This window comes from Cygnus olor, chromosome 3 (genome assembly GCF_009769625.2).
Source record: "Cygnus olor isolate bCygOlo1 chromosome 3, bCygOlo1.pri.v2, whole genome shotgun sequence".
In the NCBI taxonomy this organism is placed as follows: domain Eukaryota; kingdom Metazoa; phylum Chordata; class Aves; order Anseriformes; family Anatidae; genus Cygnus; species Cygnus olor.
The window spans coordinates 36,401,963-36,416,965 of record NC_049171.1 but is presented as its reverse complement, the minus strand read 5'-3'; the positions used below and the strand labels follow the sequence as shown (position 1 = coordinate 36,416,965).

The following is a 15,003-nucleotide window of genomic DNA, read 5'->3' as shown; positions in this document are numbered from 1 at the left end:
TCCTTGTGCCATATTCACAGGGTAAATGTGCCCTAATGGGTAAAATGGCTTTCTGAAGCCTTTTCCCTTCTTTGGATGCAGATGACCTAAATGGAACTGTGGTATGGACATGCAACACGTTGAAGAGTAGTATTAGGGTGAACCATGTATACCTACAATTTATTTCATGAGGATTGAGGAAAGCAGAAAATAACTGAGACTGCTCTGACCGATATTTGGGACAGAACAGTCACAGTCTACAGTACAGACTAGGGCTATCATTCCCCACGTCCCTTTTCCTACTGTTCATACCCCAGAAAGGTAAAAGAAAGAACCGGAAAAAAAAGCTTCCATCTGCTTCTAATCTCAAGGCAACATGAGCATACATGGAGTTCCCATAACTGGGAGAAATCTGCTTCTACAAGATGTTTTTAAATGCTGAATTAAACTATTTTTTTGTGATGAGATGTTGAAAAAAAATAAAATAAAAAAAAGATGCATCACTTAAAACACAGCAGAGTTGTCATTGTAACAAGTGCTGGCCTGGCTGAGCCTCCAAAGGTGGTGGTGTAGGCAATGTAGGAAAGACATTCTTGCTCAGGCTTTTCTGCTTGGAGAGATTTATGGCACAAAATTAGATCCAAGCTGACAATAGTTGTTTCTTTTACAGGTAGGTAAAATTATTCTGAAGTTCAGGATGATGATATCAAGTAAATAAACATGACATTTTAAAATTAATGTGGTGCCAGGGAAAATGGCCAGGAAGCAGTTGTTAACAGGGCTAAATCATCTTTAGGTCATACTGAGAAAAAGATCCCACTGAAGTTTTCAGTGCTGGAAATGTTTTATTGCTTTTAATATAAATCTGCTGATGATGTTTATTACCATAACTGGGGATTGATCACACTGGGTGGGGAGGTCTTGGGTTCATTTAAGCTGGGGTCAGGTATTAGGCTGCCAGTGCTGTCTTGAATGGCAAACATTTTCAGAATTTACTATTTACTGTGAAAAAACCAGTTCTTAGTATTTGCAAAAATGCAGGGACACGGCTTGTTACATTTATATGTTCATATTCTAGTGAATAGAAGCTGTGTAATCTTTGGCATTATTGAGGCTACAAGTAAAACTTTTTTTTTTTTCTTTTTTCTTTTTTTCCTACAATTCTACAGTCACAGAAAAGCAGCCTGCTCACTTTTTCACACTTTCAGTATTTCATTTATTCCTTCCAGTCAATTCATCCTTTCCAACATGCTTAGGCAAACTGCAGACTCACGTATCTTCAAACAACTGCTGCAAGCCAGAACCAGATGAGGCAGGAAAAAAAAGGACCAGGATGCATTCATTTGTTCTTCACTGTGTTTCCAACTGAAACTCAAAAAAAAAAAAAAGTATTAAAAAAGTAATATTCTATTGCTTCTACATAAGATAAAGGTAGCTTTTATATGCTATGACAGCTGAATCTCCAGTCAGCTGGTATTTTGTCCAGCATCCAGTATCAGAGTGAAAAATGCCTTCACTTTGCCAATCTCACGTTGCCAAGTCACAGTTCAGGCTCACAGGAGAACAAAGGCAAATTCAATAGCTGGAAAAATGCAGGAGAAAAAAGAGTGGCCTTGGACAAAATTTCATTTGACGCTGCTAGGAGCTCTGGTGTTGGCTAGACCTGCTTCAAAAGCCTGTATTCTTGTGCTGTTCCTTCAGGAAAGAATACATTTGTGTACCTCAAACCCAGTGGAGCCACCCAGTGGAAAACCAAGTACACAATGCCCACTGCCAGAGGCTGATTTTTGGGGCTGCGTTGAAAGCTCAAAGTATCTCAGTTGACCTGTTTTGAGCTAATTCAGGTATCTCTACCCTTACACTGAAATGTACGGTAAAGATGGAGGCTGCTTCATTTATGTTTCTGACTTTTGTTTTCAGAAGTGGCTGACATCTGCCATCCCTCCACCGCTGTTTGATAAGCATGGTTTCACTGCACCATAAGCTCTTCTTACCTGGCCGTGTGAGAAGCAGCACTTTGGGATCACTCTCTTCGTACTGCTGTTCCATGAGTTCAAAATGGTCACCAGTCTTTGGGATCTCAATCGGTTATTCCTGGTAGAAGGATTAATTGGGGATCAGAGCTTTGTGTGTCTTGAGTATCAAGCTTCCATCAAGTTCTGGCAGTTCTCTGAAATAAAAGACTGTATGAGTCCAGTCATTGGGTGGAAAGAGAGCCCTGAGTGCCTCTCAGCTTCCCACCAGGGTGTTCAGCTGCTCCTTCCATTCCTTCCCACACAGGGCCAGGCATAGCCTCTGCTGACTCCTTTACTTGGGTACATGCAGTGTCCTGGGAAAGTATTCCAGATCACAGCTTGACTTTAAGTGCCATCCTTTACCCCCACATAGAGGTGCTTTTAATCACTTTTATCTTGTAGTCTGAACAAACAGCAGCATTTTCAGGGATGGGTACTTGTAAAATCACACTCCCAGTGACAACATGGTGCTGCCTTACTGGAGCACACACCACACTTTCATGAGTCAAGGATTTTAGTGCCTTGGTAAAGCAGTAACAGTTCCCCCAAAACAGGTGGGTCACTGAAGATTTTGTGCTTTGCCGTAACTCTCAGCATCTCATTAGTGGTCTCCTAAGTCTCTCTGAAAGACAAATAAACCCTGGCTGTGTGATGCCTGCTGATGGAACATTACCTACCTATACGTTTGTCTGGGATGGCATGTGATTACTTTTTAAAGGTGTCGACCAGTGTATAAAATGAGTCCGTGTAAGTAGAGAAGGAAAACATATGTAGAAAATCTCTCAGGAAAAGCTTGAACTGGCATCTTAACCAAATGTGCATGAGACAGACAACACTGTGGAGTCATGAATGCCACAGGTAATGTGACACTGCAGATGTTTTTAATGGGAGCAGGAGCTCTGTAGAAATGCTTTCATCTAATTACACAATTGCTCACATTGCAGGCTCAGAATTAAATAGTTTTTCAATTCAGACTGGATGAAGTAATTCCCAGGTTTTATAGTTGCCATGTTTACACTGGTGAAGATGCGGAACATTGAAAGCTAGCACAATCATTTTATCTCCTTCTTTCTTTCTCTTTCTTTCTTTCTTTCTTTCTTTCTTTCTTTCTTTCTTTCTTTCTTTCTTTCTTTCTTTCTTTCTTTCTTTCTTTCTTTCTTTTTCTCCTTCTCTTTCTTTCTTTCTTTCTTTCTTTCTTTCTTTCTTTCTTTCTTTCTTTCTTTCTTTCTCTTTTCCTTTTCTGCTTTCTCTAGAACATGTTGACTCTTCTCATTATTTCTTCCTCAGTTAAGGCCTTTTGTTTGCTTTCTTCTGGATAAATGATAATATTCTAATGAATAAGCCATCATAACATGAATTCAGATTCTGATTTTGTGTGAATATGAATTCACACAGAAAATAGAAAAACAAACAACAAACAAACAAAACCCTCACCTTAGCAAATGTTAACCTTGTGGTTCCAGGAGTTTAATTTATTCATCGTAAGTAGATAAATTCTTGAGGCAGGGCACTTTTTAAGACTTCTAACTATTTCTAGGTTACAGAGATACTTCCATCCCAATATTCACAGTCAGCACCTCTACAAAGCAGATTTATACTGGTTGCAGTTTCCTGATAATAGAATAGCACTACTTAAGAAATTAATATGCTGCATATAATATCAAAATATCTCCCTTGGGGATAGCAAAAAAATAGAACTAGCATTTTTTGTTGTTGCTTAAATTTTACTATCCAGCCTATAATGCAGAAAAAAAATGTAAATTGGGTTACGTTACTAAATCTCATGCCTTACCTTGTCAAATGTGGTCTTCAAGAAGGTTTATTCATTGTTTAGGCAATGCCTTTAATCCTTTAACAGTGAAACATAAATGGGGAGAATGTACCCTGGACTTACTTTTTAATGACAGCTTCATATATGAGACAGAAAAAAAAAAAGAAAAAAGTGCTTGAATTATTTAATTTGAAAATAAAAATAATTTGTAGAAAGGAATACTGAGTGTGTGAGAAGGTCAGATGTTGAACTTTAGAAGGCAAGAGAGCTAGTCATGGCCAGGTAAATCTTAATCGTGTATAGTACAGATCTTTAGCTGGATGGGGAAGAGAACTAGTATTTCATTCAGTTAATTGAAAACATAACATTACCTCAAAGTTTGGGGAAGATTTGAACAAAGCATCTTTTCTGTGTTTGCATTATGTTTGCTAAAGGCTGAAACTTTTTTTTTTTTTTTTTAGGCAAAGATGTCAAGTGAATTTTGCGAGGAGAATTCTTAGTTAAGCCCACTATTGACTTTCTACATCTCAGTGGTTGGCTTGTCTACCTGCAGTAATAAAACTTTTCTGGTTTGGGAAAACTAGCCTGTCTTATATTTACACATTCAGACCCATTTATATTTTTGGATTGGTACAAACCTACTTTCTCATGGATAAAGCCCTCCTCATTTTAAAGGAGAATGGGTCCACATACACCTCAATCCTATGTGGAAGAGAGGAGGTCTGTAATAGAAAGCCTTTGCAATATGGGTATCTTAGCCAGTAGCCTCAGCCACTTCACAGGTGCCTTTTTGGAGTAAACAAACACTTTCTCACTGGCAGTGACATTTGCCTGCTTGAAACTGGTCTTGTTGTGAAATATGGAAATGTTGGTTTCCCATCTACGAGCTATGTTGGGCTGTTTCATGCACTGTCAAAGAGCCTTGGCAATCAGTGAAGTGATCTCATTCTGTAGTTTTTAAATCAACCAGAACTTTTCATTTTATTTAAAGTACATCTCTTACACTGTCTTCTTTTGTTTTCTATACTGTTGACCTGCTACAGCTGCTTTCATTTCTGTTGCATGCCAGATTGCTTGGACTGTGTTTGTATTATGGGACCAATCACTTTTACAGGACTGGATTGCAATTTTTTTCCTTTTTCTTTTTTTTTTTTTTTTTTTTTTTTCTGTAAGCATGTCAAATAAGATACCTTATTCACCTGTTTCTTACTGAAAATTTAATATCTTTGAATATTTTTCATTTTTGATGAGGTAGTTTTTATCATGTTCATTTTTGCTAAAGTAGCATTTCTTCAATATGAGATACAGCTCCTGTTACAGTTCCGATGGACATAATTATGGAAAGAAAATAACTCTGCTAGGTCAGAATGGGTTTAAAATTACAGAAGTTGCTTGACTACACTTCAAACTGCCACATATGTTACATTTCAGTTCCTAGCTGTGTCCCATGAAGCGGGCTGCATGCCATTGGGCAGTATCTACACAGAGACAGAAAGATCAGACCTGTGTTGGTATTTGTATCAACTAGAATATTTCTACTTGCCTATCACCTCACAAGAAAACCTTCCTCTAGGAAAAAAAGGCAATGAATAAGAAAAGATTAAAGGTGCTGCTTTCAAAAACAAAACAAAACAAACAAACAAAACAAAACAAAACAACAACAACAAGAAAAAAACATCTACCACACATTGTTCCTCTGCAAGGCAGTGATTTCAATGCAAGCAGAGTCAGGCTAATGCTGAACTCTTTTAAACCATCCCTGTCCCTTATGAGTTTCTCCCTTCCACTTCTGGACTTCCTTGGGAGCCTGACTAAACCTGTTCATCAGATAGTATTGCTTAGATCATACCATTAGATCATACCATTTTATTACTGAAGTTTTTCATTTTCGGTATTTTGGTATTCTGAATGTGTCTACAACTTCTACAGCTCTCTGATACTCCATGCACTGACAAAGAAACTCGTCAGCTGTTGAAAAGCTTCTGCGGCAATGTGGAGAGCATCCTGGAGATATCCAGTGTTTTCTTTAACTGACCATAAAGAGCAGCCTCTAGACAATATAAAAGATGCATTAAGTATTAATGTTTCATAGCAATCAATAGATATGTGAACACAGTTGAATTTTTTTTTTTTTCTTAACTGTCAGCACCACTTCTCCCAGGATGGCTTCAAAGCTTACATTTTGGAAAAGCTGACAGTTATGAGCTTGTGCAATTTTTTCTTTTCCTTTCATTTTCTATCTACATCCTTCATAAGGTGTATTAAAGTTTATGTGTTTATCTTGAAGACTTAAAATGTTGATATATTTGGGTGGGGGGGCAGGGGGAAAACAAGAAAGTATTTCGAGGTGAAACAGCTTTAGCAGGGGCCATAGCTGTCACACATTGGTGGGTGACAGTACATTGAGCCAGTTCTGTTTGTTTGGTGGCTGGTATAGCATTTGTGTATACGATTAGATTATAAGCTGTATATATGTACATCTGAAATATGTACAAACACTATAAATGAGTACTGCTGCATGAGTACTACACATACTGGTAAAAAAGACCAATTAGGCATGTGAGAGGGTCACAGACCTGAGCTTTTTCCAGCAGCTCAGCCTCACAAGAGGCTGTCTTGTCCCCTTCCTTTGCTCTCCTCCCTCCCCATGCAAGCAGCATGGGCAGCTGGCAGCCCAGTTCCTTACTCAGAATCCTTTCAGTACTTCTCTTGCAGCTCGACAGAGGCATTGGGACTATTCTCTCTTGTGCTGAGAGAAGAAATTAGCTCCCTACCAGTTTTTCAGGTGCATGAGGCAGATGCCTAGTGTTTCAGCTATATTGGAATAGGCATTGCTGTGCTTGCTGTCCACAGATAAAGACTGATTAAATGCCACGTAAGCATGCTGTAGAATGAATCACTGCTGCCTGCGAGAGTGACCTAGCACTCTGCTGAAGGTAAGGGGATCACGTTGGTTCATATGCTTTCAGGAAGAAAACTCCTGAAAACATTTTAATGGACTTTCTTTCATGAAATACTTACATCTTGGGATCTGTGAAAAGCAATCGTAAAAGAAGTGTCTGGGTTCACTACAGATTGCTTTTTTCTGCTTCCTTGAGTGATGGGAGAATAATAGTTTTGTTTATCTCCCGCTGTCCTAGTTGGCTGGCAATTCCTATTCTCCTTTTCTCTCTAGATTGTTTTTTCCTCCTGCAGGACAGATGGGATACGAAGACCTAATTTTCTCCTACTTCATATCCTATGCAGCCACTTACAGGTGTGCGTGTAGTGTCACCTTACCCAAATGGCAATGTTTTACAGAGGTATAAATTTTAAGGTACAAGCAGTACAAGAAATTTAGAGAGCAAGACAGGAGATAATCAAGTCCCAGCGTGAGAGAGAAACTATGTTTAAGTCTTATACCATCTGGACATGCGAGTGCTTATGAGTTTAAAATATCTGTAGGTGCTGAGGCATCTGAAGGTTCAGTGGCATATGCCATTTTCATGTGAGAAGCAGCTGAGTCCCAGATCAGAGATTTACTAGCTGCTAAAGGGAGACACTCCGTAAAGAGACTGCAGCAGACAGATTAACCTTCCTATTTTTTCAGAAGAAACAGCTTTTATTTCTGTTATTTTCCTCTCCTTCAGCCTGGCTTTTGCATAAAGCCACGCCAGCTTTGGTATCGGGAACACACGGTTGTGCAAGGATATTGTCTGCACTGGTAACACAGGGCTTTTTGTCAGGAGTTGAGAAAAACCTGGCTGTAATCTGCTCAGGCTGGAAAAGGCTGAGCACGAAACTTTAAGTCACATAAAAGCAGGATGCAGAAAGAAAAGGACCCAGAGGAAGGCTTGTAACAGCAATGTCCTACAGAGTAGCCAGTGAATCATCACACACTACACGTTACCATTAAACCCCATCTATTTGGGCCTGTTTATTACAAAAATCTTGTATTGTGTCTCATCCCTTTCACAGCAGTGCAACACCAATCACTCAAATATTCCTTAATGTGACTCTGAGCTCCCAATACCACCTCTGAGTATCTTTTGCCCCAGCCTTTTCTTTTCAAGTGCTTTGGTGGAAGGACAGCATAATGCCACTTAGGCTAAAATATGCCTGCACTGGTAAGGACATAATAAAGGTTTTGTTGTGCTGCTGCATAGCTGAGCCAAGACATAAGACAATGCTGAGGTAAGGCATTGCTGAGAACTCTTCACTAAGGGAACCAAAAGGTGTACAAAAATAATTTCTCACAGTTCAGCTCATTAAGGATGTTACTGAAGTATAGGGGAAAACTGGCTCACGAGTTACATTGCTCCTTTCCTAATATTTATTTATTTATTTTTTTTGGAGGGGAGGAGAGCTGAATCAAATTTGCTTAATGAGCTTCGACATGAAAAATGATCTTTATTTCTTCCTTCGTATTGTTTTCTACAAAAATAGAGCTGAGAGAGGAAGGCTACCTGGCAAACAAATAAGTATGACCATTAGGAGAGGAAAAAAAAAAAGGAAAAATAACACTTCCTACTGCTTCTACTGTCCCTTCCTTGAGATAAAGCAAGTGTCAGGACCCAGCGGGGCCATGCAGTGGGAGCCGCAGGTGCTCCCTGGGAGCAGGGCAGGTCCTTGAGGTTTTCTTCTCCTGCCTCTCCATCCTGTCCTCTGCCTGAGATGCTCACTCCCGTGTCCGTGCTGCAGTTTGCTCTGTTGTGCTAAATTAGGTTTCTGAGGCTCTGGTGAAAACAAGATTTGGTCTACTTTGGGTTGAAAAGGAGAGTATTTTTGAAATATTCATCACTTCAGGATGCAGTGTAGGTCTTGTGATGTGAGCCTACAACATCTTCACTGACCTGAGCAAGTGCTTACTGGTTTGGTAAAAACTTAATTTGCTCTTGCATGTAATCTGCCCTCACAGGTTTATTCTGTTTAAAAAAAGGTTTTAAAAGGCAACAAGCTGATTAGACTGTTTTTCAAGAAGTAGTGGACACATGTTCTGGAAGCAATTGACTCCTGACCAAACTCTCAAGCAACAACAGTAAGGGAGGATGTATGCACAGATATATTTAAAAGTCTTAAAAAAATAAAAATAAAAAGACTTTTAAAATGAAGAACGAATGAATGCCTCTGCATTTTTAGCATCTTTTAAAATTTGAAATACTACACCTTTTATTTCACTCTTTGAAGTTAACTTTCATTAAACTGCCACTTAGAGATTTTGAGCGTAAGTCCTTTTATTTGCCGTATTAAAACAGCACTGTGCTTGCTCAGAATGGGATCAGAATTACAGCACAGGGTGACCATTTCCCTGTCTGCACTTCAGGTCAGGCTTCTGCTCTGCCAGCCCTGCCGAGGCTGTAAGCGATACCGCTGCCTGCAGTGCACCTCATCAAGAGCTGAGTAATATTTAGCATGTGGATAGCTGTTCAGATAACCACTAGACCAAACAAATGTGGGAATGTGTTGACACACTTTGATTCAGAACTGCACATGACTAAGGGGCATTTGCAGTTTCCAAGGTCTAGAAATAGGATTGCAGATTTGCTTTAGTCCCCATCAGATAGCTGGATGGAGTCCTACTCCATGCAATACCTGCAGGATAATGGGAAAATTCTTATTTTCTTCCCTGCTGGGAAAAGAAGGGAGAAGAACAGTCCAGTTTATGGGCTCCTTTTCTCTTCCCCTGGCTGCTGGTAATTAGCCTTCTGTCATGTGAGAAGGAATGGGGGCTTCTCACCCAAGCGAGGAAGGCGTATCTTCCCAGACAAATGGACCTTGGCAAAAACTAGGGAAGAACTAACATTAAATAGAAATCTCACCTTCTCTCCCTGTTTTTGAATCTGTAATATTTGAATAGGTTGTGATTAGGTGAAGTAAATTCACTGGCTCTAAATGGTACCACAACTATTTAAAGTGGCTAAATACAAAATGAATTCATTTACTTGCAGTAGTCTCAAAAGAATATTCCCTGGTTCTTGTTCAGGAAACTATCCCATATTCACTAGAAAATTGAGTTTCTTCAATTCTTGTTTTAAGAACAAGGCTTTCCAAAATGCTGCTAACAAATATATATATATATGTGTATATATATACACATACATATGTATATACATAATTTGGTTTTCCTGACTATGGAGAAGCCGGATGAAAGGAAAGCAAATGTGTCTCGACAGTGGCATCTAGTGGCCAAACACTGTACCAAACACAATGAACATTCAGTAGCATATGAAAATGCATTTTTCACGATGAAAAAAATACTCATAAATTTTCAGTAACCTTAAAGACTATAGCCACGGTTCTGTGGTGATAAAAAAGTACAGTGTATATTTATGCACTGTAAAGCAGTGGTTCATAAATACGCTGCTGCTTGGTTTTGTAGTTAGAATCCGCAGCAGAAAAATGAGACAGATGTATCAAAATTGCTATAATCAAACTTGAAATCCGTAACAAAAAAATAAATAATGCATTTCTTTTTAAAATGTATACGTATATATTCTATATATTTCCTGATACATTGTCTGAAATATAAATGTACATATGCATGACCTTTTTAAAGTGGTCCTAGACGATAGCTGGGTAAGTTGGAATTACTTGAGAGGAAATATGAACCTTTTTAACATCTCCTTCTCTCCCCACCCCAATTTTGGCACAGCTTTATTTTAAAAACTGTAGAAAAAGAAACTCTACTCATGCCTTTTATAGTTTTGCCTGCATCTTCATTTGTACTTTCGTCATACACTAAAGCAAAAGTGAATCTCAAATTGTAAGTAATGAAATGTTTATTATTTCACATACAGCCTTTCATTCACAGGTTTCAACACAATTTTGGACAAACAAAATCGCATTCCACCCTATTTTGCACTGAGTCAACGGTCAGAAACTGTCTCATACAAGGGACAATTTAAAGCAGGTAAGTTAAATTCCTGTTTTGAGCAGTCCTAGCTGAGGAGCATATTCTCTCTCTGATTTTGTATGGAGACAGACCATGCTGGGAATGAGGAATTATGAACATGCCCCCAGTATCTGACACAATACTCAGTGTGCCACTGGCACAGCTGAGATTAGCTCAAGACAAGTGCCTTAAGTCCTTGGACACTCAGTGAGCTCTGAGTATGAACAAAACAGCAGGGCTCTCAAGTTTTGTTGCAGAATTACTCTGCTAACTCTAAGCTGCTAACCAAATAATACTGTGGTATCATCTGTGTGTCAGACGAGTTTTTAGACTGTAGATGGCACTGCAAGGTAAGTGCAAAGGTGTGTCTACTGGCTGTGGGGATTTCATTCTCTGTGCATTCTCTGCAATTCTGTACAAAAGTGGGACTGCTTTCTTATTGAACACAGCTTGTATTGCTCGTGACTAACTATTCTTTCTGTGTCTCTGAACTAGCATAGTAACACAAAATATACCTTGGATATCAGAAATGCTGTCAGGGTCTAATTTGACGCTCTGGAGATATCACGCGTTAAAGAAGAGATGTCAGAGTATCTGACACGCCTTGGCTACATTGGAGTTCCCAGTCTTGCAAGGTGAAGAAAATGCTTTCCTGAAGCTTGTTGAGTGAAAGCTCCTTGATACTCCTTGCACCTTCATTTCCTACTTTACCTTCACAGGGAAGCTCTGAAGAAGACTGAGTAGACTTCAGGGAGTCTCCACACGTCACCATCCTCCTTTCCGTGCTATTTTAGCCTCAGACTTCATATTTTCTCAGACACTATTGGTATATAGAATTCAGTAAACCTGTCTCTCTGATTTAATAGGGTTTCTTAAAGCAAAATGCAATTTTGTTTATGTATTTGGAGATCCCTTAGTGGTAATAAAAATAGCTTTTTTGAGTGTGTGGCTATCTGATAAATAGTTTATTTTTTGCATTGCAAAGCACAAGCTTTACCTGCTAAGGGGTGCTATAGTGAATCTTCCTCTGTTAGCTTTGTAATACAAATTTCCAAATATTTTATATTCTTCTGCTCTTTTCAAGTTCATAAAACAAAAAGATCGTTGGAAACTTATTTAGTATGAGCAGAAGATAAGCCTGGAGTTGATTTTTTTTTTTTTTTTTCAGTGGAGAGTATTACTGCTGCCAATAAGAATTATTACTCAAGGCTCCAGAGGACACTGGTAATAATTAGGCCATCTGAGGCACATAAATAGAAATTTGAAGGCAGAAATCCATCACCAGACTCTTAGTGTAGCTGAAAAGGAAAAAGATTAATTATGCTCACTTTTGATATATAGTCTGAACTTTTGGATTACTGGCTGATGAAAGTAATTACTATCTTTTTTCAACATTCAGAATCAATCTCAATAATCTGTTATGAGATTGTTACAGAGATAGCACAAAGTGCAGAGTACATTTTTTCTTTACGACGACTTACACCTTCTCCCCTAATTCCTCCATTGACCTAAGCTTGGCGCAGCAGACAAGGCACAGAACTCAGTATTTCTGCAGACTGTTCTGGATGGATCGAAAGGATTCATGGATTGCCGGAAAGCTGCCTAATGGGATAATGTCTGCCCTATAGCCTAGGTTAATCTCCCCTTACCTTAAATGAGTATACACATTTGGAGCACAGTCAATCTATAGCTCCTTCAACAGGCAATGAACTGAGATGCATACTAACACAAAAAATACACTCTGGAGGCTGATTAAGACTCTCAAAACTGTTGTTCCTCTGCAAATTATGGAGATGGGTAAGTATACTGTTTTTCCTTTTTAAGTGTTGCTCTTTCCATTTCTGAGGGATTTTTGGCTACAAATCTATTCTTATTATAAAAGGTAACTGCAATGGTCAGAGACATATTTTTTCCTATACAACAATTACATACTTATTTGTGATAATTCAGACCTTTCCACCATAGACTGAAAAAAAAAAAAAAAAAAAAAAAAAGAAAGATGAACAGTTCCAAACTCTCAGACATGTACTACATGCTTCAAGAACCCCAAAATCTTGATATTGGATCATCCACTTAGGAAAGATTCTTCAGGGTTTTGCTACAGTTTTTTCATCTCCACTGTTTGGAGATGAAGCCTCCTGAAAGGCTTAAAATAGTATATTTTCCACAACTACGTTGTAATTTTCCATTGCTGAAAAACAAAAACAAAACTGACAAAACCAGTAATTTAAACAGAGGTTCAAGTTAGCCTTTTTTTGTTTTATTACAAGTTATTTTATCACCTCAACATATCTCTGCAAATCAAACTACATCATCCTGATACTGTGAATGGCATTCATTGGTTGGCTGCTCTTGCAGAGGTGATGCAAGATAGAAGGAATTTCTACTGTAGGCCTTTGAGCTGAAGACAAGTAGGAAAGCCTCAACAATAAACAATAGGTAAAGTAGTTAATATCCTGCCTTTCTACCAAAATATTAAAACTCCTGCAGAGGAGATCAAACTTTTGCATTGAAACCCATTGCTAAAAGACTGTTGGTTATTCTGCCAAGGCTTTTTCTGACCCAATGGACTACATCAGGTCCTATTCATGACTCATGATTATTTTCAAAGTTTTCTGTATCCCCCGTAGTTTTCTATTCTTTACAGTTGTATTTTGAGCTGTGTGAAAGAGTAAGCACCTAAAAGGCACTCCAGCACGTTAGAAATTATTTTTCTCATATAGAACTTACCACTGTTGTCTTGGGCCTTGTTCTCTTTTAAGCCCCTTGATCTTTCCACTGTGCTGTTTACCTCTCCAAAGAATGCCTGCCCAAGCTATTCACTTGAATTTATTATTGTACAACAAAGCATTGTTTATGGCTGACTTCAGTTGTATTTGGACCTCCTTATCTCCCCAGATGGTCATTACTGTTTGTAGGCCAGCTGGCAGCATACTTGTAGCAAGGCCACCTCTGAGACACGTTCGTGACTGAAGGAGAAAGAAGCTATCACTAGGAAAATAATGCATAAATAAACTTCACACAGTATGCAGGGTTAGTTACAAAGAGGAATGACTTTTGGCAAACTGAACTTTGTACAGTGAAATACAGAAGGCTGACTGCAGAGTTCACATTAACTGGGGCAGATGGCCTGAGTAAAAAATGCCTGTGATTCACCTACACACAACTTCTACTCAATTTTCCCCAAATTAAACTGCTGCTGAAGAATACTTTTTTTTTTTTTTTCAACTTCAAATGTTTTGTGGTTAAAAAATAGCTAGGTTGTTTTAAACTCCTTAATGCTTTCACTAATCTGGTAATAAAATTGTGGCGTTAAATAAACACAGAGAAATTCTGGCCATTGGCATAAACATTAATACAGCCTGTCTTTCCGTTCTATTTTGAAAAAAGTGGTATTTTTTTTTCTATTTTACACTGGGTACTACTTGTTCTAGTTCCTAGCTTCCCACCCAACAATGCAAAATCCAAATCCTATTCCAGATTAAACTGTAATTTGCACCTCCTATTACATCATCCAAAAATATATATATATATATTTAAAAAGTATAAGTGGAGTTTACTTCAGACACCCACTAAGTGAACCATAGGTAATTACTTTGCAAGACTGATTTGTCAAATCCTTGTGCACTTAACAAGCTTGCTTACGAGACTGCCCTGTGGGTTGGTGTCAAAAGCCTCAGAAAAATCAAGGTGTATCATGTAAACTAGACCACTTGCAGTGTCAGTGAGAAATTTCATTGGCTTCAGACAATCTGTCTCGATAAAGCCTTCTGGATGCTTTCTCTTACTTCTTTATTTCCTAGAGACCTACAGATGGGTTATTTAATGATTTGTGCTTGAGACCTCCCAGAGAGGCGCTGCCCTATCAGAAATTTTGCTCATAGCCAGGCAAGCTGCATCTCTTCACCTTTTGTTCCTTTGGGACAGCCTCAGATGCTGATAATAATTCTTCCGAGATGGTTTTAACACTTTTTTTAGGCAGGGGCCTGTGCCCTTTGCCTGTTTCATTCTACCAATTGATAGTGTTTCACGATATCGCAGCCAACGCTTCTAGCTGCGTGGCCACAATTTTCCTTTTCCCATGAAAACTGACAGGAAAAACCCGTGAACCACCTTATACGTTTTTCCCTCACTCGCTCCTTCCCCGCTGTCCTTTCCCGCGCTCAGCATACCACGCGGACTACGATCGCGGCCGCCATTTTGTTTTAACCCTTGCGCGCCCCCCCGTGGTAGCACGGCCGCCATTTTGTTTTAACCCTTGCCCGCCTCACGGCGTCCCTCCACAGCCGTGACGCGCAGGCCCCGCCCCCTTCCACCCTGCCTGTCACTCAATCCGGGCTCCGCCGCGGCGGGCGTGGCCGTGGCGT

General features: G+C 39.1%; 1 long non-coding RNA gene across 1 annotated transcript; it reads right to left on the bottom strand.

Moving 5' to 3' along the window:
• Positions 1–673: 673 nt before the first annotated feature.
• Positions 674–14,862, bottom strand: LOC121068662. The gene is made up of 3 exons (XR_005819018.1): positions 13,367–14,862; positions 1,974–2,149; positions 674–1,344 (listed from the first exon to the last, which is right to left on the bottom strand). It is a non-coding gene; the product is annotated as an uncharacterized LOC121068662 (long non-coding RNA).
• Between the last annotated feature and the right edge of the window lie 141 nt (positions 14,863–15,003).